The sequence below is a fragment of the Triturus cristatus genome, chromosome 11 (genome assembly GCF_964204655.1).
Source record: "Triturus cristatus chromosome 11, aTriCri1.1, whole genome shotgun sequence".
In the NCBI taxonomy this organism is placed as follows: domain Eukaryota; kingdom Metazoa; phylum Chordata; class Amphibia; order Caudata; family Salamandridae; genus Triturus; species Triturus cristatus.
The window spans coordinates 439,108,168-439,135,434 of NC_140594.1; the positions used below are offsets into that span (position 1 = coordinate 439,108,168).

The 27,267-nt window shown below is 46.4% G+C and overlaps 1 protein-coding gene across 3 annotated transcripts in view; it reads right to left on the reverse strand.

Moving 5' to 3' along the window:
• The window catches only part of PRNP (prion protein (Kanno blood group)), a 124,761-nt gene that overhangs the window by 73,834 nt on the left and 23,660 nt on the right, over positions 1-27,267 (reverse strand). Inside the window, exons 1-2 of one of the 3 annotated variants that reach the window (XR_014970941.1) lie at positions 11,722-11,858; positions 9,579-9,886 (exon numbers count right to left, since the gene is read on the reverse strand). The gene's annotated coding sequence lies outside the window, so the exon portion shown is untranslated. Of the gene's footprint in view, positions 1-9,578; positions 9,887-11,721; positions 11,859-27,267 lie in introns of those variants that run through there. The other 2 variants (XR_014970942.1, XM_085636378.1) reach the window with 2 other exon arrangements.

Consider the following 27,267-nt stretch of genomic DNA (forward strand, 5'->3'; position numbering starts at 1 on the left):
AAGGGGACTGCCCGGCCCTTAACAGGCTTCTTATGAAGGCCCATTTATAACGCGGCTTCCAGGCGCAGGGACGGGGCTTCCGGGGCTCTGTGTGTACACCGTGTGCTTAGTGAGTGCATGGGGTATCACTGGGTGCTATACAAGGACTTCACCTCATTGACGAATACGTAATTGACAAAATAAGCACACGTAGGGCAAAACGAGGCATTTTACTGTGTGGTGGTCGTCGTTAGGGGAGAGAACGGGATGCAGTTTGTCCCAAACTGCAACACAATAAAAGCTCAACCGAATCGAAGAAAAAAATTAGGCTTTTTATTTATACAACTCTGCAAACAAACCAGGAACATCGCTGAACAGTAGACCTTTCAGTGTGCACTATATCAGCACTAAAAACCATCAGCAGAAAAGCAACATGCTCCTGCGAGAGGGGTAAAGTCTGGGGTAATCGACTGACTGGCACTGCATGTCGGGTCTTATCTGTGAGCAACTTCAAGATTTCTTAAACCGTGTTCAATGTAAAACATTAACTGTCAATAGACGGTGCCTAGTTCTAAAGCGGAGTTTGCTATGGACGACATCATGGGGCTGGCTATAGTGTGGACAAATACATCTACGGAAAGACACCTTATAAACAGAGGGTACTCCACCACACTAGCACAATGAACCTGGCAGGTTGCTTTCCCACCTGGACTGTAGAATAATGTAAATGTATGGTGCAGAGCGGAAGTCTGCGCTAGCTGTGCGACATGGAAAATCGGACTCCATAAAGTTCGAACGGAGTTCAAGTCAATCCATTTCCTATCACTTTTGCCTTGACATTAATTTGCTTCTTGATGGTAAAACTGTTACACTGAAAATGATTCTCTCCCAGAATACGTACAAGAAAGTAAAAACTTTGCTTATAAAAACAAACACTGACTAAGAAATAGGTTGACAAATCTAAAGGATATTATTGTTTGTAGACTATCATGAGTGCATCTGTTTAGTTTACATTCTTCCAATACAGAACCTTCAAATAAACTAAGCACCGCACGTTTTCTGTGTAATGCTCCTATGTTTTTTTTCGCTGCTTGAATAAGCAGCTAGTTTCCGCTCATTCTAGGTGCAACTATGGCATGCCCAACTTTTAACTCCTACACTGACTGATGCCGCTTGCGCACAACCAGGCTAAATGGGGAGAATTTATTGCTGCAATAACCCAGAGACACCCAATGGTTATTCTGGAATGGACGTCCAATAATCCGAGTACATGCACACCGTGCAGGGCATGAGAAAAAGTGGGTCAAACTCGTTATGAAGCAAACTGGGCAGGTACTCGACGGTGACTGCATGTTAGAAGCTTGAACCAGACGTGTACAACCAACGCCGTGGAGATTAAAAACCATGTCATGGATGCCTTCCTCAGAAATATTAAACAAGCATTCAAATGCAAAGAAGTGGTTAAAGCAAACAAAACAAAACAAGCCTGGGAGTGGTGTGCGCAGGTTCACTAAAAGGAATTTAAAAACAAGCGCGGTGCGCGCGCACTGCAGGAATGCGAGGTATGCAGCTGGCACCCTGCCGCGCTGCTGCTCGCTCCCGGACAGCCTAGACCAGGGGACAGAAAAGGCGGGACATGCACCCGCCTTGGACCAATTGATTGGGTGCGTCTTTCTTAGAAAGACGCACGCAAAGGCCAATTGAGGGTGATAAAAAAAAAAGCACAAGCACGGCCGTGTGTTTAGTGTTTAAAAGCCCTTACAAAATGCCTCGCAGAGCAGCGCATGCGCGCTGGCTCAGACGAGACCTAAAAATGACTAGCAGCTTTGCTAACAATTAGGACAACATAAACTATTTTTCAAAAACATGCAATAAAACCATGTTACCAATTTTATTAAATATAAATAGTGGGTATCATTAGCTCAAGAGTAAATTCCTCATGCCAAATAAAATAAAGACATGAATAAAAAAAATATTTTCCGACTAGTTAATGGGCTTTTATGATTTGTCTGATTCGTCAATAGGAGGGGGGTGAATAGGGTAACCCCTGCCTATTTCTGACTCAGACAGGAAAATATCAATGATTTGTGACTGAAACTGCAGTTGCATACCATTAAAGAGTTACTGATCCCGCGTTGGGGTAAAAATTGATTCGCTAATGGGATGGTGTCACCTTGGGCACCCTTTCCTTTGTAAGTCATTTCGGCACCCTCAGGGGGCGCTGGCAATGGTCAGAGCAGTGGTTATTTTGACAAAAGAATAAGTGCTGGGGCTGTCATCAGGAGGCAGCTTGCACCAGCCCATTTCACCTGTCCTGTTAGCAATGCTTAAAACAGAAGCAACTGCTAACCAGGAAAGTGGGAATAGGATGTGGCGTAATGGCCAGAGCTGCCAATTTCAGAGCTGGGGAACCAGGTTCGAGTCTTGACACTGGTTCAACATCCTGTGATTCTGGGCAAATCACTTAATCTCTACATCGTGAAAAGCGCCAGTGTTAGTGATAAAGTGCCAGTGCTGAGCACCGGAAACCACCGGCTCAAATTAAACACTGGTCCAGAGGACCACTGCCTGCTTCACCAGATGTCCTTTAAAATGGGAAACCTTTCTTTAAGCAGCACCTCTGCCTGTAGTGGACAGAGGCTGCTTTTTGTGTTTCGGGAAATGAATGTAGGGATGTGTGGGTTGTGTGGGTGGCAAGCAATCACAGGGCGTCGCAAATTGTGACCTACCTAATTAATATTCACCAACCAGCAGTGATTCATTTGAACCCGTGGTTGCAGGTGGTGACCACCAGCACTCAGTCTTGGGGACCGGCACTTATTCTTCCTCATCAGACTTTGATTCAGAGCAAGAGAGAGAAAAACACCAAGGAGGGTGAAGGAGGAAGAGAAACACTTAAAAACAGCGATAAAATAGAAAGCAGGGTTGAAAAGAAAACCTGCAAGAGTGAAATAAAGAGGCAGGGAGTGCCAGGTAATGGATTAGGTAGGCATGAGGTGGAATCAAGACTACACAGCGTTGGTATTGACACTCCAGTTGGTTAGTAAATTGCACCTCTGTGGTTTGCGAATGGGAAAGGTACATCTGGCCTTCAGTTCTCTAGGGTGTACACTCATTAAATCAATTTTTTTTTGCTTTATTGTTTGGCTTCAAATATAATATTAAAGAGTGAAAATAGAGGAAAGGGAACTTAAAAACTAAAGAAACAAGTGTAAAATGTCTTCAAGGCTAAATTACACCAAGGTTTTTATTCGGTGGCGGTTATCCTCTCTTGAGAACTAATGATACAGGTAAGTTACTTTTTCTTATAAAGCTCATGCCACAAAGTGAATTGTCCCTTTCTTATTAACCAATGTTTACAATACTACTCTGTGATACAAGTTGTTGTCCCTGGAAGGATGAATACCTAATCGAGTCCTACCAGGCTTCAAAGTCTTTAACCCTCAGATCATACACAGTTCCATGCAGCACAGGCTCAACCCATCGGGCTATCTAACCTTGTCTATTCTAGGGCTATAGAAACTCATTCATGTAAATGCCATTGGGGTCATACGTCTATGGGGACACAGGGAAAAACTACAAGGAAGCATCAGTCACAACACACAAAATGCTACAAAGCCAAAAGGACAGGTGATGCAGGGATCAGGAAATGAAACCGACAAAGTGCCACAGAAGTGCAAATAGTGGAACAACAGCGCCTACTACACTGCCATCTTAAGGCGCCTCTGAAAAACAGGCTATTGGAAGGAGGGAAAGGGAGCGCTGTAACAATTTCATTAATCTCCCCTGTGATGGGGAGAAGGGTAGCTGCACTCTTTTCCTGGGCTGGAGAGTAGAGTTATTTCCACTACTCCCCCTATTGTGGAGAGAGTGGGATGGTTTCACCACTCTCTCATGAGTGGTGAGAACAGGATGGCTTCCACGACTTTCTCCATGGTGGGGGGAGTAGGATGAAGCACGGTGACGTGAAAAGGTCGAATTAAAATATAACAAAGGCTGAAAACCCAGGAATGGAAATTATAGGGCCAAAATCAGGAAAAATGTTATTAACTTAAGAAAATGAGTAGTGTATACAGTTAACTTCAATAATATATATTCAGGGAAGCTAAAAGGAATTTAAAATAAAGAACGAAGGCTACCGAAGGACTCTTTTGTAAATAGATTAAAAGCATACAGCACTACTATCCATGGGAAAAAATACGAATAATGTTAGATTAAAACACATTTTTACTCTGAATATAAAGTATAAAAAAGGGAAAATAGATTCAGAAATAGCTCACTTTGAAATTAATCTACTTGGATTAATCTTCTGAGATCAATGTCAAAGTAATGAAGAGATCCCCCTCGCCTGATCATGATAGGTTAGAATGGAGACGGCCCCTCCCTCCTTGACACAGACAATATAGCAGTTTCTGCTGCTCTCTTCTGGTTGGAGAGAGTAGAATGTCTCCTTCTCCTTGCTCCTAGGATGAGAGTAGAATAGATACAATACTCTTTGGAGCAGGGCCAGTAAAATACTTTATGATACTCTCGGGCAGAGCAGGATGGCTTCCCCTCCTCTCTCCTCGGTATCAGGCAGGATGGAGAGCAAGATGGCTTCCACTTCCCTCACCTTGCTACGTTTCCAATAGCGAAAAAAGAAACATTCCCGCCCAAAAATGGAAGCCTGAAGCATAGAGGTACATGCCTATCACTGCAAGCCCATTTGAGCACATGGATGTAGAGTGTCAGGCAATCAGGACACTGGAGGGACTGCATGAGGAGATTGGGGCACACAGTTCAGTTTGAGGCCTATGCTCCCCACACTAGGACCTTAAGTTACACTGCCTCCCCATGTGCTAATGCTCCCCACGATGGTGGAGCAATAGGCGCAGTCGCAGGGTCTGAAAAACTCACGGTGCCAGGAAGAGCTTTTAACTTTCAGCGCCCATAACACTGGGCATTTGACAAAATTCTATGACAGAGGCACCTGCATGTGATGACCCTGCACTGTGTGCTTGAAGTAAAGTGTAACCCTAACTTTTGTTTTTATAGACCCTCCCATGCTGCGAGCACAGTTGCCACACTAGTTGGCAAAAATACTATATAAGAAGTAAATTAAACCACACAGTATCCTCTCTCCAGTCATAACAACTTGTAAATTGTGTTCTAAAATACCACACATTCCTCGCTTTTAGCATGCCCTGTGTAGAACTAGTTGTCATGTCAACAAAGCGCATAGAAATACAACTGGCAGCCCACTCACACGGACACAATGCCGCTATTCAGATTGGATGCAGAATTTCCTCACAAGGACGGTCCTGCTCATTCATTAACGGGCACAAGAGCCAATCACAGCACTCCTGCTGAACAAAGGCCTGGGCCTATAGAATGCCTGACCATTTTCAAAGGTAAACAAACGTAAAGTCCAGTTTGGTGATGACAGGGGCCATAAGGAGCATGAGGTAAGCATGTAAATAAATTAGAAGCTGTAAGGTCCTTTATTATAAAATGCAACTCATCTCATATTTAATGTAAATGCAGTTTCTAGGAAATACGTCAAGGGCCTGTTTTACCGATCTGTGTGTACCCTGCACTTAGCATTGTCGGTGTCCTGAGAAGCTGATACAAGCTTTCTTCAGAGAAGGTATAAAGTGCTACAGATGTGGATAATGGTGATATTTATTATTTATAATCTTGGTTCACCCTAGTGGTGGCAAAGTGCCATTAAAAGAGATGCTCGTTTTCTGAAGCTCCCCAATAACAATGCTTCAAGCAAGAACCTCCTGCCCTGATTCTGAGAGACAATTTTAATTCACGCACAGTTTAACTAAACGCTTGAAGGATTAAGAGAGGAAAACGAGTCAGGAAGCAAGGGATGATTCAGCCAAGATATAGTATGAACAATGCAAAGTACAATCATTTAGATGATAGGTAGTGGTTCCATTTAAAAACATGGAGAGCTGTCCAAAGAGGCAAGGTGACAGCTTCCCTCTGCCACCCAAGTCTCACCACCGCCCGTGCTTAATTTGGGCCGGTGGTTCCCAGTGGGGAGTCATTTTTGGGGACCGGGACTTATTTTTCTTCGTCAGACATTGAGGGGGAGGGAGAGGAGGGCAAGGAGGGGGGGGGTGTTGGTGGGGGGAAGACACAAGTGTAAAAGGTAGATAGAAAAGACGGTAAAACAGTCACAAAGGGAACAAGCAGGAACCTGCAAGAGAGCCAGAGACAAAGGGACAGAGCGTGTCAGGAAATAAATTAAAGATGCACGCTGGATTGAAGGCTGCACATACAGCAAGCCGACTCTTATTAGCACCTGCCATGGACTTCTGAGGAGAGCTTTGGGCACCATAAACCCCATCCCACAACCCCACCAACATCTGGGAGGCCTTTGTAAACCATCCCCACACCCTGGTTCCTGCGCTCCCTTAAAGGTACATTAGGCTCTGTTCACCTCGTGGATTTAGCAATACCTACTGCCCTCGCCACTACTGATTCCTACCGGGGTGTGGTTTTTGTAAAGTGGTAGCCTTTGGGGATCAGTACCGCCAGTGTTTAATTTGGGCCGGTGGTTCCCAGTGGAGAGTGCTGGGTGATGAAGTGCTGGCCCAGCACACCGTGCTGTCAGGGCCACGTGGACAACAGGCTTTGGTTGCACCCTGCCTTGCCGGAGTGCCATGTCCAGTTAATACGAGGTGTTCTAGGCCGACCAGATGTAAAACATGGCAACTAACGCTGGGCTGGAGACAAACTCATTGTCAGACGCTGCTCCACAGCCTGATAACGAACAGACATCGCCTTGAGGCCCAAGATGTAGAAGGTATAATCCAGAGAGGACAGGAACGGAGAAGACTGGGCGAGGCTTGCCACCTTTACCTGGTGGTACTGTGGATTCCACTGGATGGTAAAATCAGGGGTGGTTTCATACAAGCATAAGCTGTGTCACTGCTGACGATGGCAAGACTTCATTTCGATGAAAACACCATCTTATGGCACATGAAAACCTAAGGTGGGCAAACTTCACTGAGCTATGCTAAAAACAAGAAGGCCTTCTACTCAGGCACCAAATCCAAATCAAACCAAATCGTATTAAATAGTAAGGACTTCAACCATCACCTAGATGAAACTTGCGCATGAATGAGCGTGACTATTTCCACATGCCTCTGCGGGTACTCGTTCCAAGGCCTGAAGCGTTGGCTCCTCTCCACCACAACCTTTCAATTGTCATGCAAGACAGGTACATGGCTTTCAGTGAGGTTTTGGGTTAGCATTTTGGTAAAGTTCCCAGATGACTCTATGCCATCATGGACACTATGACTCCATGCCATCATGGACACTATGACTTCATGCCATCATGGACACTATGACTCCATGCCATCATGGACACTATGACTTCATGCCATCATGGACACTATGACTCCATGCCATCATGAACACTATGACTCCATGCCATCATGAACACTATGACTCCATGCCATCATGGACACTATGACTTCATGCCATCATGGACACTATGACTTCATGCCATCATGGACACTATGACTTGACTTCATGCCATCATGGACACTATGACTTCATGCCATCATGGACACTATGACTTCATGCCATCATGGACACTATGACTTCATGCCATCATGGACACTATGACTCCATGCCATCATGGACACTATGACTTCATGCCATCATGGACACTATGACTTCATGCCATCATGGACACTATGACTTGACTTCATGCCATCATGGACACTATGACTTCATGCCATCATGGACACTATGACTTCATGCCATCATGGACACTATGACTTCATGCCATCATGGACACTATGACTCCATGCCATCATGGACACTATGACTTCATGCCATCATGGACACTATGACTTCATGCCATCATGGACACTATGACTTCATGCCATCATGGACACTATGACTCCATGCCATCATGGACACTATGACTTCATGCCATCATGGACACTATGACTCCATGCCATCATGGACACTATGACTCCATGCCATCATGGACACTATGACTTCATGCCATCATGGACACTATGACTTCATGCCATCATGGACACTATGACTCCATGCCATCATGGACACTATGACTTCATGCCATCATGGACACTATGACTCCATGCCATCATGGACACTATGACTTCATGCCATCATGGACACTATGACTTCATGCCATCATGGACACTATGACTTCATGCCATCATGGACACTATGACTCCATGCCATCATGGACACTATGACTTCATGCCATCATGGACACTATGACTTCATGCCATCATGGACACTATGACTCCATGCCATCATGGACACTATGACTCCATGCCATCATGGACACTATGACTTCATGCCATCATGGACACTATGACTCCATGCCATCATGGACACTATGACTTCATGCCATCATGGACACTATGACTTCATGCCATCATGGACACTATGACTTCATGCCATCATGGACACTATGACTTCATGCCATCATGGACACTATGACTTCATGCCATCATGGACACTATGACTTCATGCCATCATGGACACTATGACTTGACTTCATGCCATCATGGACACTATGACTTCATGCCATCATGGACACTATGACTTCATGCCATCATGGACACTATGACTTCATGCCATCATGGACACTATGACTTCATGCCATCATGGACACTATGACTTCATGCCATCATGGACACTATGACTTCATGCCATCATGGACACTATGACTTCATGCCATCATGGACACTATGACTCCATGCCATCATGGACACTATGACTTCATGCCATCATGGACACTATGACTCCATGCCATCATGAACACTATGACTCCATGCCATCATGAACACTATGACTCCATGCCATCATGGACACTATGACTTCATGCCATCATGGACACTATGACTTCATGCCATCATGGACACTATGACTTCATGCCATCATGGACACTATGACTTCATGCCATCATGGACACTATGACTTCATGCCATCATGGACACTATGACTCCATGCCATCATGGACACTATGTTCTTTGACCTGGGTTTCCTTTTAGAAAGCAATCTTTTCAGGTGTGTCAGTCCAATTGGCTTAGCTCAAATGAACCAAGAGTATAACTCCCACAATACAGCATGTTATTAACTCAAATCTCAGGAGAGAAAATTGGATCCTCTGTACATGTGGTCATCTAGGACCAGGGCAGAATGGGCATTCATAGCCTTCTTTATGGACCAATGATAAGGGCTGGGCCTCAAAATGCAGACTAGCCGGACGCCTTCCCAGGTATGTGCCCAAGAAAGATCTGTGAAATGCCAGATGATGCAAACTCCAGCTTTCGAAAAATGACTTAAAGGACATACATGCCTGTGCATCACCATATGCATCTTAAACAGACGTTTGGCGTGTGAACTTGCCAATAAGCAATCAAATGTGGCAGTCTTTTTGTGGCCTGTCTCGAGTATTAGTTTTAGTTTAAAATCCACATTAGGGAGATTGTTAACCATCTGGGGAGGCCCCACAGACTTCAGTGATGCATTAAAAATGTTACTGTTATGTATTGCACTTGTTTACAGTGTCACCATTAGACTATGGATAATAACTCTTCTATTCATCCACCTACCTGTGTCAACAGATATTCCTCAGTATTGGACCAGTCTGTAGAGCGACACAAAGGGTGGGCCCTGGACCGCTGGTTCTGTAGCTCTCCAAGCGCTGGTCCTCGCCTCACATAAGTTGGTACACAGCTAAGAGTAACTCCTGTAGGAATAAAAGGCGGTTCTTCGAAGACTAGGCCAGGACCATACACCCCCACATGGATGTTACGGCTGTCGGCTCAGTGGCAGGATCCTAGTTTTGGGGTGTTATTTCTCTATGTTCTTCCAGTGCGTTTCATCTGAAGAAGGCAGACTTGGTGGCTTTTGTTATGCCCTGGGTCACAGAGACAAAAAGGAAATTTGGTTAGACATCATTTTGAAGACAATTTAAATTGGTTTTTTTTATTTCACAATCCAATCAAAATCTCGACACTCCAGTTTCTCCAGCATACAAATAGCAGAAACACAATATCGTCACCCGACAATTTAGCAAACTCACCCCAATGCCAGCACATGAATTAAAGCAGTCAATTAGCATGAACGGGGAATGTGATTTTTCCAAAGATTATGAAAAAATGCAATGAAGAAATGAAGGTATGTGCACTTCGAAATGTATGCAGGGGGTGTGATGGTGGTCTAAGGAACACCACACCTGCATCCAATCAAGTGTTCAGCTAGATGGAGGATTGTTCCCGTATCATCCCCCGAACTGATAAACAAGGTATATAAGACCCGCCCGAGAGTCGCCTCTTACGTCACTTCCATTGAGCGGTAGGAATCCGCCAGCATTTTATGTAATCTCACAGAAATGTTGTGTAATGCTTAATCGGCGGATGGGTTCACTGTTTAGATCCGGGGGACCCGGCATGCATCAAGCCATCATCTATCCCCGGATGCAGGCTCGCAGCCTTTCTCTGTACGACACTGTGGAGGCACAATGCACTGACTGTTTGCTGCGACTGTCTATTTTGTATTCCATCCGCGTTCTTTGCATCTGTGTGCATTTCGAACGCGTTCAGAGGCAGCATGTAAAACAACTTAATGAATAAACACGCAAATACCCAGGACACACCTTCTCGTATATATAATAATTGTATGTGTGTTTTTATCGGCATTGTTAAATGTGATGCAAATAGGTACACACCTCTGACACCACCATTGGAGCCCTCTCTCTTTTCACACCACACACCAAGATGTTAAAGACAGAGGTGAACGAGCTAACACATTAACAAGGAGATCATAAACAGAGCCGAGCCCAGAAAATACAAAATCACACAACATCACGAAAATATGGCACATCTCTTCAAAATTAAATATATATGTATATATATATATTTCTTTAATATGTGGAAGCTTTGACACTACCAGGGCACATTATGGCACTGCTCTGAGAAGTAGTTAATTAAAAGCGTTCGTTTTGTGTAAACTGTGTCGGAGCTCACGTGTTTTATGCGACAATTTAGAAAAAAGAGTTTTGGTGAAATAAAGTATTTTCTAATATAACTCAATGTATGGGTGAAAGCAGCGATGTGGCCAGGTTTTCTGGTTTTTCTTATACAAATCAGCCAGTAAATGGCTATCTATTTCCTTATGTCAAGACTTCGTTATAACCTCAGAATGCATTTTTTTAAATATAGTGCAAACTCGACCCAAAGCTTGACTTGAACACCCGTTACATCATTACGCAAGGTTATATTTCTATGCATTGTTTAGAGGCATGGGTAGAATAAATGATTTCATTGACCCAGAAATGTTGTGCCATATTGGTTTCCCAGGTCCACAGTCAGCAGCTCTGACCGTTTCGCCACATCCTAGGTAGAGAAAGGCAGGCAGAAGCCACAAGAAAGCTCGGCTCGTTATGCCCTCGAGGTTCCATCGGTACCTCGCGCTGCGCCAGAGCCAGGCTTCAGCCTCGAGCCTGGCTCGAGCTTTCAGTGGCTCGCCCACGTCCAGTTATAGAAGGAATAAACACGCCGACACCAAGGCACACGGGGTGAGGTGACGTCACAACCCTCGAGATACAAAGGACATACATACGATAAAAAACAAAAAACATAACGAACAAGGAGGGTAATGGAGGGAGCGAAACAAACGAACGTGCACAAGACAATCCCGCCATTCTTGTCAACAGAGTGAAAATATTATTCCCACAGACCTCATGATACTCACCGAGGCTGGGAGTCGTTCATGTGCCGCGACACCGAGAGCTGAGGGTTGGACAGTCAGTTTACGCAGCTGCCTATCCTCCCTTCGATGCTGAGGCTTATTGAATAAACAGCTTCTGTACCCGAGGGGGCGGGGTTGTGATGCAGCTTGTGAAGGGAGGGTGCTTGAGAGGGAATGACGAAAAGAGAGGCAGTCGACACGCCTGGCAACTCTCATCTGCAGGCACGCGCCTCTGACGCTCCTGTGCTGACATTGGTACCGTCCAAGAGATAGACTGTTTTTGCGGGCAAAATTCGATCTTCTTCATAGTCTAAATATTTTATATACTTCTATATAGAGCCTTTCAGTTAATAGTCTCTGTTCATTACACCATAAATCAGTAAACTTGTGATTTGGGCTGCTAGCTCCAGAAAACCAGTGCTGCTCGGAAAATGTGATGCATATCTACACTCCACGACCACACTACCGCCAGCACACAAGGCAGAAAGCTGACCAGCTTCTCAGGCACGTTACATACTCTATTCCAATGTATACGCAATCGCATACAACCATCGAAGGCATTTCGCGTCATCTTTTCTGCCACTTTTCTGGATATGAAAAAAACATAAACGTGGTAATTTCAACATGAAGTAGGGCTCGGAACCTAGTTCTCTCAATATGAGGGAGAAATGAACTAAGGATGTCACATGATCTGACAGCTAAACAACACGTTTTTGTTAGAAAGGATGTAGGTAAGTCATAGTAGGTGTCACAATTTACTCATCTGCAGACTTTCAAGCTGATAATTAATTCCATAACAATCTGAAGAGCTGGACATATTAACTATGTTAATATTATCATTCATATGTATGTATGCAAGTATAATTTAATATGAGTGCCAACACATTTCAATACCTTGTCTACTCAGAGGTAAATGGTAGAAATGCGGTATGAAAAAACTTCACATATCATATTTGTTATAGAAGACTAGCATATCTAAACACCGATTACCCAAATCTATGGTTCCCAATTATTAAACCTCAGAAGGATGAAAGTCTGAGTGCAGCGACACCTTTTTTTTGTTTAAATCATTTTTATTAACTTTTTCTTTTGTTTGTTTTTGCACATTGGTCAATAAAACATACAGTCAGAATAGCACTCATGTAACAGATGAGAAAGGAAAAAAAAGGGGTGGGAGGGAGAAAATGAATTGCCAGCGGCTAGGCACACTTGGACTGATTACACAACCTGGCAATGGAAATTCAGAGTACATTAATTACATCTAAGCTTACGGCAATGCCCTAAGTAAAGGCGGGGTGGCGCTGCCAAGGCACGGCATTGGGTAATATGCGAAGAATATAATTAGCAGGGCATATAGGTGGGGCATCACTTATGCAACAGGCGGAGAAAGGGGGGAAGAAAACAGATTGCCAGGGACAGTGAACAGCTGAGTTGATAGCTACATGAAAATGAAACATTCAGTGCGCGGTAACTACATCAAAGCTTGCGGCAATATCTCAGGAAAGACAGAGTGGTGTTGACAAGTCGCAGCATCGAGTAATGTGCGAGTAATGCAGGAGCAGTGCAGTTCAAACGTAACCGGGGACATAAGGCACAACAAAAATGAGGGCAACGAAAGCGAACGAAGGATAGGATAGAGTCGCGCAAGACCTGCCGCCATAGTTAAATTTGCTGGAGGACCTCAAACTCCCCTAAGACTCAGCAGTAGCGGGGTTCCACGACAAAAGGGTAATGGCAGTCTGGGTATTGGTGTCAGACCTGAGTCGCGTCGGTGGGGGGCCACCCTGAGTGATAGCCCTCTGTGATGCAGGCAGGGATCCTGTGTCTGTGTCTGCCCCCAAAAGCTTGGAGACCATTGCATCCCACTGAGGCGCCAGGGGGAATATACGAATGCCAAGCAGATCTTCTCTGCGCAGCGCCGCAACATCCGCCCTCGCCCAAAAGTGCAGCGACACCTTAAGCTATTTTACCAGAACATACAACAGTCCCACTCACACACATGCAAATGTTGTGGCTTGGGCAGCCATCATTGATGTTATTTTTTATTATTTAACATGAAGGTGGGCTACTACATACTTTCCAATTGTTTCCCCTCTTAGTGTTTATTTTAGTAGAAGGCTGACTTGGTTTGTACCTAGCACCACATGTCAACATTGGCCTCAGAGTGCTAAGTGGTAAAAAAGTAAAAAAAAACTAATAATTAAATATATGTCTTAGAAGCAATATTTTTTATTACACTTCTTTGACAAACTTGAGATGGCGTCTTACTCCTATATTTTTGAATTTGTCTCCTAATTCGCACTGAAGATTGAATTGATCAAGATGTGCATTATTCTGTCATTTATTTTATTATGATCGAATCACCACCAGCCACTGCATTCTTACCCTCTTCACCATTCACCTGGAAGTCTGTCTGGCATTCCATTGACAGAAAATTGTTAAAATCTGATTTTTTGAATTCATCCAAATATCATCAGAAGTCAAGGTTTGGTACACGCCTGTTTGAGGGCCATGGGGCATATGCGTCATGTCTAGTTGAGCGCTCATAATATGATGGCAGAAGTTGACTGGACTGTGGAAAAGGCTGATGCTTTTGAGTGTCTTGAAGGAAAGGGGTCGAGTAGGTGCGAAATCAGGGCGTGCCATACTCGACTTTTCAGCCTTTTTTCAGGAGACCGATAAAATAAGTATCACTACAGATGGTTAATAGTCTAATTAAATGTCCTGCGATTCAGGGGTATGAAATACTCAGAGAGCTGAAGATGAGTTTGTCACATAAAAGACCAGTGTCTCTTTGTTATATGATGCACTATATAGCTTTAAATTGCAGCTTCTTTTATGTTTTTCCCCATGCAGTTTCACAAACAATAATTAATAATTAATACGATTACCAATCCTGTTGACAGGGCCATTTTAAGGATTTTTTGAGCCCTGGCATTTGTAGGGCGTTCTGTTATCGACTACTTTGAATTTCGTTATCCTTTTTCTGATAGTTCAAGCATGCACCATGCTGAACAATCTTGAGTCATATGCTCAAATTTGAGAAAAAGGGTCACATACTTCCAAAATATGTATGGATAGAGCCCCAAAATCCTTAACATGACACTGGGTAGAGAGAAAGATAGAGTCTGAGGTGAAGATAGGCAGAGGGATGGGAAGACGTTTAGATAGAGAAATTGAGGTGAAAAATCACTTTCCCATGGGGCACTTGGAGAACGGGGCCCTCGACAATTGCCCACATTGCCAGTACCTTAAATTGGCTCTGTTGTCGTAAACCGTTTCTCCATAGATCAAATAAAATTGTTTAAGGAAAGTATAACCAACAACTCTAAAAAAATACCTGAGTTACAGATGTATGGCAATTCTGTTGCAATTTTCGATTTCCAAGAGATTGATGAAGAACGCCTGAAAGATTTAATAATCAGAGTAAGACCTGGGCCAAACAGGGACTCCTATCCTCCTGTACGAGTGAAATGTCCAACTAATCAATCAATCAATCAATCAGGGCATTTATAGAGCGCGCTACTCACCCATGAGGGTCTCAAGGCGCTGAAGGGAGGGGGGGAGCTGCTACTGCTCGAATAGCCAGGTCTTGAGGTGTTTCCTGAAGGTGAGATGGTCCCGAGTCAGTCGTAGGTGTGCGGGGAGGGAGTTCCAAGTTTTGGCTGCCAGGTAGGAGAACGATCTTCCTCCGGTGGTGGTTCTGCGGATCCGAGGGACGGTGGCGAGAGCGAGGCTGGCGGAGCGGAGCTGGCGTGTGGGGGTGTAGAACGAGAGGCGGCTGTTGAGGTATTCGGGGCCCATGTCGTGGAGTACTTTGTGTGCATGGGTGAGGAGCCTGAAAGTGATCCTCTTGCTGACGGAGAGCCAGTGCAGGTTTTCTCAGGTGGGCGGATATGTGGCTATGGCGAGGGATGTCAAGGATGAATCGTGGGGAGGCGTTCTGTATGCGTTGGAGTCGCTTTTGAAGTTTGGCAGTGGTTCCTGCGTAAAGGGCGTTTCCGTAGTCCAGTCGGCTGGTGACGAGGTCCTGGGTGACGGTCTTCCTGGTTTCGGTGGGGATCCACCTGAAGATTTTTCGGAGCATGCGCAGGGTGTTGAAGCAAGAGGACGAGACGGCGTTGACTTGCTTGGTCATCGTGAGCGAGGAGTCCAGGATGAATACCAGGTTGCGTGCGTGGTCCGATGGTGTTGGCGCGGAGCCCAGCGCTGTGGGCCACCAGGAGTCGTCCCAGGCAGATGGGGATTGTCCGAGGATGAGGACCTCCATCTTGTCTGAATTCAGCTTCAGGCGGCTGAGTTTCATCCATTCTGCGATGTCCGTCATTCCTTTCTGGAGGTTGGTTTTGGCGGTGGCTGGGTCTTTGGTGAGGGAGAGTATCAGCTGGGTGTCGTCGGCGTAGGAGATGATGTTGATGTTGTGTTTGCGTGCGATGGCGGCGAGGGGGCTCATGTAGATATTGAAGAGGGTTGGACTGAGCAAGAAGCCTTGGGGTACGCCGCAGATGATCTCGGTGGCCGCTGAGCGGAAGGGAGGGAGGCGGACTCTCTGGGTTCTGTCGGAGAGGAACGAGGAGATCCAGTCCAGGGCCTTTCCTTGGATCCCAGTGTTGAAGAGGCGGGTTGTCAGGGTGCGATGGCATACGGTATCGAAGGCTGCCGAGAGGTCTAGGAGGATGAGAGCGGTAGTTTCCCCGTTGTCCATCAGGGTCCTGATGTCGTCGGTGGCTGCGATGAGGGCGGTCTCGGTGCTGTGGTTGGCTCGGAATCCGGACTGGGATGGGTCGAGCGAGTTGTTTGCCTCGAGGAAAGCGGTCAGCTGTTTGTTGACGGTCTTCTAAATGACTTTAGCTGGGAAGGGAAGAAGAGAGATGGGGCGGAAGTTCTTGAGAGGTCTTTGGGGTCCGCTGTGGGTTTCTTCAGAAGGGCGTTGATTTCTGCGTGCTTCCAACTCTCAGGGAAGGTGGCAGACGTGAAGGAGTTGTTTATGATGTTCCGGAGATGGGGTGCGATGATGGTGTCGGCTTTGTTGAAGATATGATGGGGGCATGGGTCAGAGGGGGAGCCGGAGTGGATGGAGTTCATGGCGTTGGTGGTGTCTTCAAAGCTGATGGGGGTCCAGGCGCTGAGGATGGTGGTCGGGGTCGTTGGTTCGATGACTGGAGGTGTAGTCTGGGTCCCGAAACTGTCGTGTATGTCTGCGATCTTGCGGTGGAAGTACATGGCGAGGGAGTTGCAGAGGTCTTGTGACGGTGTGATGTTGTTGTTGCTGGCGCTGGGGTTGGAGAGCTCTTTGACGATGCTGAAGAGTTCCTTGCTGTTGTGGGTGTTGTTGTCTAGCCGGTCTTTGAATGATGACCTTTTGGTGGAGCAGATCAGCTCGAGGTGTTCGCGGGTGGCGTTCTTGAGGGCTGCCATGTTTTCTGTTGTCCGTTCGTGGTGCCAGGTTTTTTCGAGGGTTCGGCAGGATTTCTTTGATTCTTTGAGGGTGTCTGTGAACCATGAGGTTTTCCTGTTGCCGGTCTTGCCTGGGGGGTTCTTCAGGGGGGCGAGGTCATCGGCGCAGTGGGTGATCCACTGTGTGAGGTTGTGGGCTGCGTTGTTGGTGTCAGCGGTGTCGGCTGGCGAGTTCTGGCGGGTTCTGGCTCAGCGATGAGAGGAGCTGGTCTGTGGTGATTTTGCTCCAGCATCTGCGGGGGATCTGTTGCGTGCGGTGGTGGGATGTATTCTTTTTGAAGGTGAAGTGGATGCATCTGTGGTCAGTCCAGTGTAGTCCGGTGGAGTGGCTGAAGGAGACGTGGTTGCTGGCGGAGAAGATGGGGTCTAGCGTGTGGCCCGCCAGATGGGTGGGGGTGTTCACCAGTTGCTTTAGTCCGAGGTTGGCGAGGTTGTCGAGTAGGGTGGTGGTGTTGTTGTCGCTGTTTTTATCCAGGTGGAAGTTCAGATCCCCTAGGAGGATGTATTCTGGTGAGGCTAGGGCGTGCGCGCTGATGAAGTCGGCGATGGTTTCGCTGAATTGTGTGCATGGGCCCGGAGGTCTGTAGATGAGCGTTCCTCTAAGGGTGGTCTTGGGGTCGGTGTGAATCTGGAAGTGCAGGTGTTTGGCGTCGGAGAGTGTGCCTTCGGTGTTGGTCGTGATGTTGATGGTGTTCCTGTGGACGATGGCGATCCCTCCTCCGGTTCGGTTGACGCGGTCTTTCCGGGTGATCTTGTAGCCGTCCGGGATGGCTATGGCGATGTCGGGGACAGAGGAGGCGTTCATCCAGGTTTCCGTGAGGAAGGCGACGTCTGGTGCTGTGGTGTCGAGGAGGTCCCAGAGTTCGATGGCGTGCTTGTGAACAGAGCGTGTGTTGATGAGTATGCACTTGAGGTGGTTGTTGTTGATGTTGGGTTTGGTGGGCTGTCTACAGTTTCAGAGGCAGGTGAATCTGCATGCTTGACAGGTAAGGGGTCCGTGGGTTCGCTTCGGGGTGGCTCGGTAGCAGGCGGGTGTTCATCTGGTGTTGAGTGCGTTGAGGGCGGCGGAGTCTGGCTTAGGCGGGGGCCAGGGGTTCTGGCGCTGGGCGCGGTCCAGGCGTGGACGGGCGCAGACGGGCTTGCCTTAGGCGCACCAGCGGCGAGCCCGCTGCGCGCGGCCGCTGTGCGCCTGCTGCGCGGCCTCCATATGAGGGGCTGTGGGAGGGAGGAGCAGCTGGGAGGCGGGAGCGGGGTGGCGAATGGGACAGCGGGGGGCGGGGCCGCAGGGACGCAGCGGCGGGAAATGGCACAGGAGGAAGGCGGGGGTAAGGGCACAGACGGAAAACAGCGGTGGTACAAGCGCAAGTCAGGCAACAATGACGGGGTACAGAAGGAAAAAACGGGGCAAGGGGCACAGAGCAAAACGAAAACTAAAACAGGCAACAATGAAGGGGAGCAGAGGCAACAGGGGGGCACAGAAGGAAGAAACGGTGGAAATGCGGAGGAACAGGCAACAGGTGTGAGGGGCACAGGAGGTAAAACGGGGCAAGGTGCACAGAGGAAGAACGGCGGGAAGAAGGATGTGGAAAACCGAGTGACAAGACAGACAGTGCGTGAGGACCAAGGGGGGCTCACGTATCAGCAGGCAGGCGGCAGGAGCAGGCGACAGCGTGGGCAGGCGTCACAGGAGGTCCGTGTGGCGGCTGGGGGGGGGCGACCTACCTGAGGCAGTGTCAAAGGTCGCTCCCTTCACTGCTGCGCGGCCTCCATATGAGGGGCTGAGGGAGGGAGGAGCAGCTGGGAGGCGGGAGTGGGGTGGCGAATGGGACAGCGGGGGCGGGGTCGCAGGGACGCAGCGGCGGGGAAATGGCACAGGAGGAAGGCGGGGGAAGGGCACAGACGGAAAACAGCGGTGGTACAAGCGCAAGTCAGGCAACAATGAAGGGGTACAGAAGGAAAAAAACAGGGCAAGGGGCACAGAGCAAAACGAAAACGAAAACAGGCAACAGTGAAGGGGTACAGAAGGCAAAAATGGGGCAAGGGGCACAGAGCAAAACAAAAACGAAAACAGGCAACAGTGAAGGGGTACAGAAGGCAAACACGGGGCAAGGGGCACAGAGCAAAACGAAAACGAAAACAGGCAACAGTGAAGGGATACAGAAGGCAAAAACGGGGCAAGGGGCACAGAGCAAAACGAAAACGAAAACAGGCAACATGAAGGGGAGCAGAGGCAACAGGGTGGCACAGAAGGAAGAAACAGCGGAAATGCGGAGGAACAGGCAACAGGTGTGAGGGGCACAGGAGGTAAAACGGGGCAAGGTGCACAGAGGAAGAACGGCGGGAAGAAGGCGGTGGAAAACCGAGTGACAAGACAGACAGTGCGTGAGGACCAAGGCGGGCTCACGTATCAGCAGGCAGGCGGCAGGAGCAGGCGACAGCGGGGGCAGGCGTCACAGGAGGTCCGTGTGGCGGCTGCGGGGGCGACCTACCTGAGACAGGGTCAAAGGTCGCTCCTGCTATCATAAAACATCTAACCTCTGTAACAAATAACCCTCTGAGAAGTCTGCTCAATAAATCATTAAATCAAGGCAAAGTGCCGCAAGATTTCATGCACACAGAAGTGATTCCCTAAATGAAAAAACAGGGCAAGGCTCCAGCGGTATTGAAAAATTATAGACCTGTATCCTTCCTCCCCTTTTCTGCAAAAACCTTAGATGCTCATGCAGTCCAATAAATGTGCAAACACTTACAAATTACTGATTTCCTCCACACTTCCCACACAGGATGTTGACCCATGTATGAGACAGAAGCAGCAATGACGGCTGTTCGAGATGATCTAAGAAGGTATGCTGATCAAGGCCGTGTATCGGCCCTGGCACTATTAGACCTATTGGCTGCCTTTGACACTGTCGACCATAAGATACTGGTCAACCGTGTGGAAGAAGCGCAACTCCAAGCAACTGCCTTGAGCTAGATTAAGTCCTTTCAAGCAGAGCGCATGCAGGATATGAAACTAGACAACTTCTCAGCTAAGGCAACACCATTAGAGATTGGGGTGCCACAGGGCTGCAAACTTTCTCCTCATCTATTTAATATGTGTGCTAAACCATTAATCACAGCAGCAGCATTCAGAAGTTGCAGACTTTATAATTACTCCAATGACTCACAGCTACTACTCCGCCTTAATGAAACATCGGCATTGCAATGTGAATTCCAAAACATGAGATTTATTGTGGAATGCATGTGCGCCAATCTTTAAAACAAAACACAGATACGACAAAGAGTCATTCTAAAGAACAAGACTAGTATGTGGAACCAACTTTATTGGCTCAGCAAATTGGGCTCAGCAGCCAAACCAACAGCTTCAGCAAAAAGTGTAAGCGCTATCATAGATGGAAAATGAACGCTGAAATCATAAGTAGAATAGTGGTATCTAAATACACATCCCTACTGAAAGTGATCAAGATAAGTACTCTGCTCCTTCCGTTGGAGGCAGACTTCATTATGCCAATTCTTGGTCTGCCCAGTACTACCCAACATAGGCTCCAAGTAATTCAAAATGAGGCGGCAAGATTTATATTTCAACTCCCAAGAAACATGCACTAAAAAGCTCCATCGGTTGCCAGTGAAGCAACACATACAGATCAAAACCTGCTGCATCACTTTCAAAAGCCTGCAAGGGCTAGTACCCATGTTAGTGACCCATCAAGTTCAAAGGTAGACATGCCATCTGAAGTCTACACATGCAAACCAACTTTTTTCCCCCAAAGTTTCACAAGAGTAGATCTGGCAGACATAGCTTTGGAGCAGGAGCTCTGTCAATTTGGAACTCTGTGCCTGACAAAATCCACCTGGAAGTTGAATTTAAATCATATCGTGATAAATTAAAGACCAGGCTTATTAAGCAAGCCTATCAATGTTAGACTCCCCTTCCTGATTAAAACTCTGTCTTAGTATTGAGGTCTTGTAAAAGGGGCAAGAAACTGTTTGTGAATGTGAACTATACAAGAATAATTAACATAATATAACCTAACATAACATAACATCTCAGCAGTGAACAAGAATTGAAGGGGCTTGTGTAGTGCCTGAGCATCACAGGGGGCTCAAGCACTCTGGGGTCCTGCTCCCCAATGCCCTCTTTGTCTGTGAGGTGGAAGGCTTAGGTTAAAAGGAAGCACTGAGAGGTTGGGCAATACAGACACCTTAGAGGTACTACCGTCATGGGGTGTTATGGTGTTGTCAATCTCCTCTCTGGTGCCATCATCAGGGGCATGGAAATAATACACTTATTATTGAAAATAGTGTCTATGGTAAGAAACTGGAGTTTTAGTTGAGGAAAGTGAGAATCCACCTCAAAAACTAATCCCAATCCTTCTCAGAGTGAACCTCAAATGTCAATAAATAAACATCTGCATAGTCCACTGGTAGCTTGGCACAGAGCAGTCAGGCTTAACTTAGAGGCAACGTGTAAAGAATTTATGTAGTAGCTGTGGAAGCATGTGAGGTGGAGATCGTGTCATATGCAGATTATACTCAACTTCTCATCTCCCTCGCCTCTCATCTCCTCATCTATTTAATATGCGTGCTAAACCTTTAATCACAGAAGTAGCTGTCAGAGGTAGCAGAATTTATAATTACTCCAAAGACGCACAGCTGCTACTCCGCCTTAATGAAACATCGGCATTGCAATGTGAATTCCAAAACATAATGGGATTTCCCATCATTTAAAACAGAACACAAATAAGACAAGGAGTCATTCTAAACTACAGGACTAGTATGTGGGACTAACCTTATTGGCCCAGCAAATTGGGCACAGCAGCCAAACTAAAAGCTTCAGCAAAAAGTATAGGAGTTATCGTTGATGGAAAATGAACGCTGAAACCAAAAGTAGAATAGTGGTATCTAAATACACATCCCTACTGAAAGTGCTCAGGATAATTGCTCTGCTCCTTCTGCTGGAGGCAGACTTAATTATGCCAATTCAGTTTATTTTGGCCTGCTCAGTACTACCCTACATAGGCTCCAAGTACTTAAGAATGAGGTGGTAAGATTTATATTTCAACTCCCCAGAAACACACATGCCAACCATTCCTTAAAACGCTCCTCTGGTTGCCAGTGAAGCAAAACATACAGATCAGTACCTGCTGCATCATTGTTACAAAACTGCAAGGGCTAGCATCCATGTTTGAGATCAAAAAAGTTGAAAGGTATATTCTAATACACTATCTGAAGTCTACACATACAAACCGTCTTATTGTCCCAAAGTTTTGCAAGAGTAAATCTGGTGGATGTAGCTTTGAGCAGGAGCTCTAGCAATTTGAAACTCTTTGTCGGACAAAATCAACCTGGAAGTTGAATTTAAGTTATATATCGTAATAAATTAAAGACATGGCTTTTTAAGCAAGTCTATCAAGTTTAGCCTTCCCTCCCTAATTGAAACTCTGCCTTAGTATTGAGGTCTTGTAAAAGTGGCAAGAAACTATTGGTGAATGTGCAATATACAAGAATAATTAACATAACATAACATCTCAGCAGCGGACAAGAATTGAATGGGCATGTGTAGTGCCTGGGCATCACTCGGGGCTTGAGTGCTCTGGGGTCCTGGTCCCCAGTGCCCTATTTGCCTGTGAGGTGGAAGGCTTAATTGAGAAGGAAGCACTGAGATGATGGGTAGTAAAGAACATTAGAGTTACTACCATCATGGGGTGGTATGGTGTTGTCCACCTCCTCTCTGGTTGTCATCATCACAGGCATGCAAATAATACACGTATAATCGAAAATAGTGTCTATGGTAAGAATCTGGAGTTTTAGTTGAGGGTAGTGAGAACTCACGTCAAATACTAATCCCAATCCTTGTCAAGGTGAACCTCCAATGTCAATAAATAAACCTATGTGTAACCCTCTGGCAGCTTGGCACAGAGCAGTCAGGCTTACCTTAGCGGCAATGTGTAAAGTATTTATGTAGTAGCTAGCCCAAATAACAAAAGCATGTGGGGTGGAAATCATGTCATACGCATATGATACTCGACTTCTCATCTCCTTCAGCCCTTATCCAGATAAGGTGAAAGGTAAATTTGCTAACTGCATGTGGGAAGTCGCTGTTTGGATGAATAACAAATGTCTCCAATTAAACAGCAATGAGAGAGAGATCATGCTATTCAGCAAAACCACAGAACTTTGGTCAGGGGACTGGTGGCCCCCAAAGTTTTGTCCAGCCCCTGCACCTAACCAAGTAGTGAAAAATGGTGGAGTGGAATTAGACCAGTCACTATCCTTGAAGGACCAAATGAATGCCACAAGCGGCATTGTTTTGCCACCATGATGTTTTTAAAAACAGTCTTCTCTTGGCTTCCAGACACCGCCAGGAAAATTCTTGCACAATCTCTTCTTATCAGTCACCTGGACTACGGAATGCTCGTTGTCTAAGCTGCAGGTTGTCCAAAATACAGGTGCACGGCTGATCTGGAACATTCCCTCCCGCTTACACACCTCCCCGATCCTTAGGAAGCTTCTAAACTGTCTCCATATTAGAAAGTGTGTCATTTTAGGTCTCGTCTAGGACGCACGCATGCGCTGCCCTAGGAGGGCCTTTAGCCATCGGTCCGCTCATTTTCAAGCACACACTCGTGCTTGTGGCGGCATCCACCTTGTGGGAGCGAGCAGCAGCGCGCCACAAGCACGAGTGCAGTGCTTGAAACTGAGCAGACTGCACTCCCAAGCACGCGAGCGTCACTCGTGGGCTCACCTCTTGCTCCCCCTCTCTCTCACACGCGGACCACTCGCGGGCTCACCTCTTGCTCCCCCTCTCTCTCACGTTCGGACCACTCGCTGGCTGTGTATTTTCAGCAAGCGCTGTGTATTTTCACTGCTCCTTTATTTTGCATCGCTCATTTTTATGAGAAAGCAAAAGTCACACAATTGATGGACGAAATGCAGAACAAATCAAAACATTCTCCCCCAGTCAAGAGATCTGGGTTAAATCCATCATTCTTTTGCTCACTATGCCATCCCAGTTTAGATCTGGCCATATGCAAATCAGTCTTGACCCTGTGCCTCATGGGAACAGTCCAGACGGAACTGCCAAACCAGGTCCTCCCTGGACCAGAAACAAGCATCCTAGGACCGGTTTCAGGGTTTCACTCCTCTTCAGCCAGGATAGCTTGATTCCAGTGGCACAGTGAGCCCGGGACCTACGTCTAGGCATACCCAGCGCACTTAGGGCGAGAAAGCAAAAGACACACAATTGATGGACAGAATGCAGAACAAATCAAAACATTCTCCCCCAGTCAAGAGATCTGGGTTAAATCCATCATTCTTTTTCTCACTATGCCACCCCAGTTTAGACCCAGCCATATGCAAATCAGTCTTGACCCTGTGCCTCATGGGAACAGTTCAGACTGAACTGCCAAGCCAGGTCCTCCCTGGGCAAGAAACAAGCATCCTAGGACCGGTTTTGGGGTTTCACCCCTCTTCAGCCAGGATAGCTTGATTCCTGTGGCACAGTGAGTGTGGGACCAACGTCTGGGCATACCCGGCGCACTTAGGGCGAGAAAGCAAAAGACACACAATTGATGGACGGAATGCAGAACAAATCAAAACATTCTCCCCCAGTCAAGAGATCTGGGTTAAATCCATCATTCTTTTGCTCACTATGCCACCCCAGTTTAGACCTGGCCATATGCAAATCAGTCTTGACCCTCTGCCTCATGGGAACAGTCCAGACCGAACTGCCAAGCCAGGTACTCCCTGGACCGGAAACAAGCATCTCATTTTTATGAGGAGACATTTTTATTATTGGCCTTGTATAACACAATGGCCCGAGTCTCGGCAAATATTGGCAGAGCAATGCTTCAACCCCATAAATGTGCGAGGCGCTGTACAGTGTAGAAGGCAGGGTAAAATAAATTAATTTCAGTTTGTAAGCCAGTTTGAATGTCTTGTAAAGAGCTCGTTTTTTCTGCTTTTGCAAAGGCACCTATGTCAGCTTTTGAACAGCAGCTTTTTTACATCCAGCATGCACAAGTAAACACGAGGAAGTGGCGAGCCCCATGTAGCTTGGTGTTTGAAAAGGGGAACCTTTAATGTGAGGTGCTCGACTTGCTGTCCTCAAAGCCGAGTCACCGTGCACACGAGGTAGCTTGTTTGGAAGTATTTGGTTTGTACCTCGGAGTTCATCGGGTTGCTGCTATTTTGAAGGACCAGAATCCAGACCCACATGTAGTGTAGGTCATGGTCTGATGAGTGCTTAATTTGTAGAAGAAGTGCCGGAGCCCAAACTTTTGCTCAGCTATCACCTGCACTGCAGAAGATTGTGGTGCTAAATAGCATGGCTGCGTAGTCTCGATTAACCCTCATGCATCTTTAATCCACCACCAGACACTCCTTACCCCTCCAACTCACTACTGCGCTTTCTTTTTCATCCCTCCTTTTTCCCTTTGTCATTCTTTTTCGCCTTTCTCTTCCTCCTCCTCCTTTCCCCCTTTTGTGATTTTCTCTCTTGTTGTAGCCCAAAGTCTTAAGAGGAAAGAAATGTTCCTGTGCCCAAAAATAAGTGTTGGTGGGCCCCACCGGCAACAAAGGCATCATATTATCACTGGTCTGACGTATTTAAGGCCTTTGTGGCTTTTACTGTAGTTCTACAGATTAACTGGTTCTTCAGTGAAACCAGTGTTTCTGCCCCTTGTTAGCATTCACTGCAGCCACCAACCGTGCTATGTCCAATAACTGAGGGACATTGTTGCTCTCTCAACCTTGTACAGGGGCAGGAATATCCCCTGCATGGTTTTACAGACAGGCACCCATTCCCGAATTAACTAAACTGCAGTTTTCACTGGTACTGACATTTTTGTGAGGCCAGCACGCAGAAGCAGCTATGCATGATCACTGAGGCCTAGGCTGTGTGAGAGGTTCTGGGACCAATGCCCATGGCTCTGTGTTCTGGAGGGGCGCAGTCCAATGCTACTTAGTGAATCTCAAGACAACCAGCCCAAAGACGTTGCCCCTGTGTTGAACCATGATTTGCTGATCAGGAACACACACAGAGCAGTGAGTACGCCAGTCCATAAGAAACACAACAAGCATTGGCATAGCCAATAGGTCTCGCCTTTGGGACCTTATAAGTGTTTAGCCATGCAACAGTTGATGTTGTTGCACAAAGGATATTGTGCTGGATAACTAAACACTTCTAAGGTCCCGAAGGTGAGACCTAATGGCTATGCCAATGCTTGTTAAACTATGCTGCCTGACACACAAGGCACTCCACAAGGCACGCCCAGCCTGTCTGTCCCCACGGCTCAATAATTTCCTGCCTTCTAGATGTTTTAGGTCTTCAGATAAGGGGCTTCTGGTACCCCAAGCATCCGTACATCAAGCTATGGGGGCAGATCTTTCTCCTATGCAGCCCCATATCACTGGAGTAAACTTCCTCTTCAGCTTCGCTCCTGCCAAGATTTCACTATCTTGACGAAGATGTTAAAAACTTGGCTGTTTTATAATGTCTATCCTTGCCATGAGCAGCGCAGCGCCGAGATACTCCTTCAGGGTGAGTTGTGCACTTCACCAAGTGTCTGAAATATATAAATAAATAGTACTGAAACAAGAATACAGTGAAAATACAACACAAGTAAAATCCAATTTTTAGAACTGGAGATATACTTTTTTTGGCCGGCGGTCCATCAATGTTGGCCCTAACGTTTTACTTTGACCTGGTCTAGCACAACCGCGATTGGTGCTTTGTACTTCTCGAGCTATTTTGAATTCAAACTTCAAACATTATATCTCCGGTTCTACTCATTGGACTTTTGTTGTTTTTGGAGTCATTTTATTTTATAAAATAAAATCTATTTCTTCCAAATTCATTTAGGATTTTTCTTGTATTGTGTTTTAACTTTATTACTGTTTGAGTACTGCATAACTACTTTACAAATTGCCTCTAAGTTAAGGCTGACTGCTTTGAGCCAAGCTACCAGTGGGTTAAGGGCAGATTTATTTAGTGACCTTCGCTGGCTCACCCTGACAATGATTGGGATTATTACTTGAGGTGGGTTCTCATCACCCTCAATTAATACTACACATTATTACAGTTACCAGCTA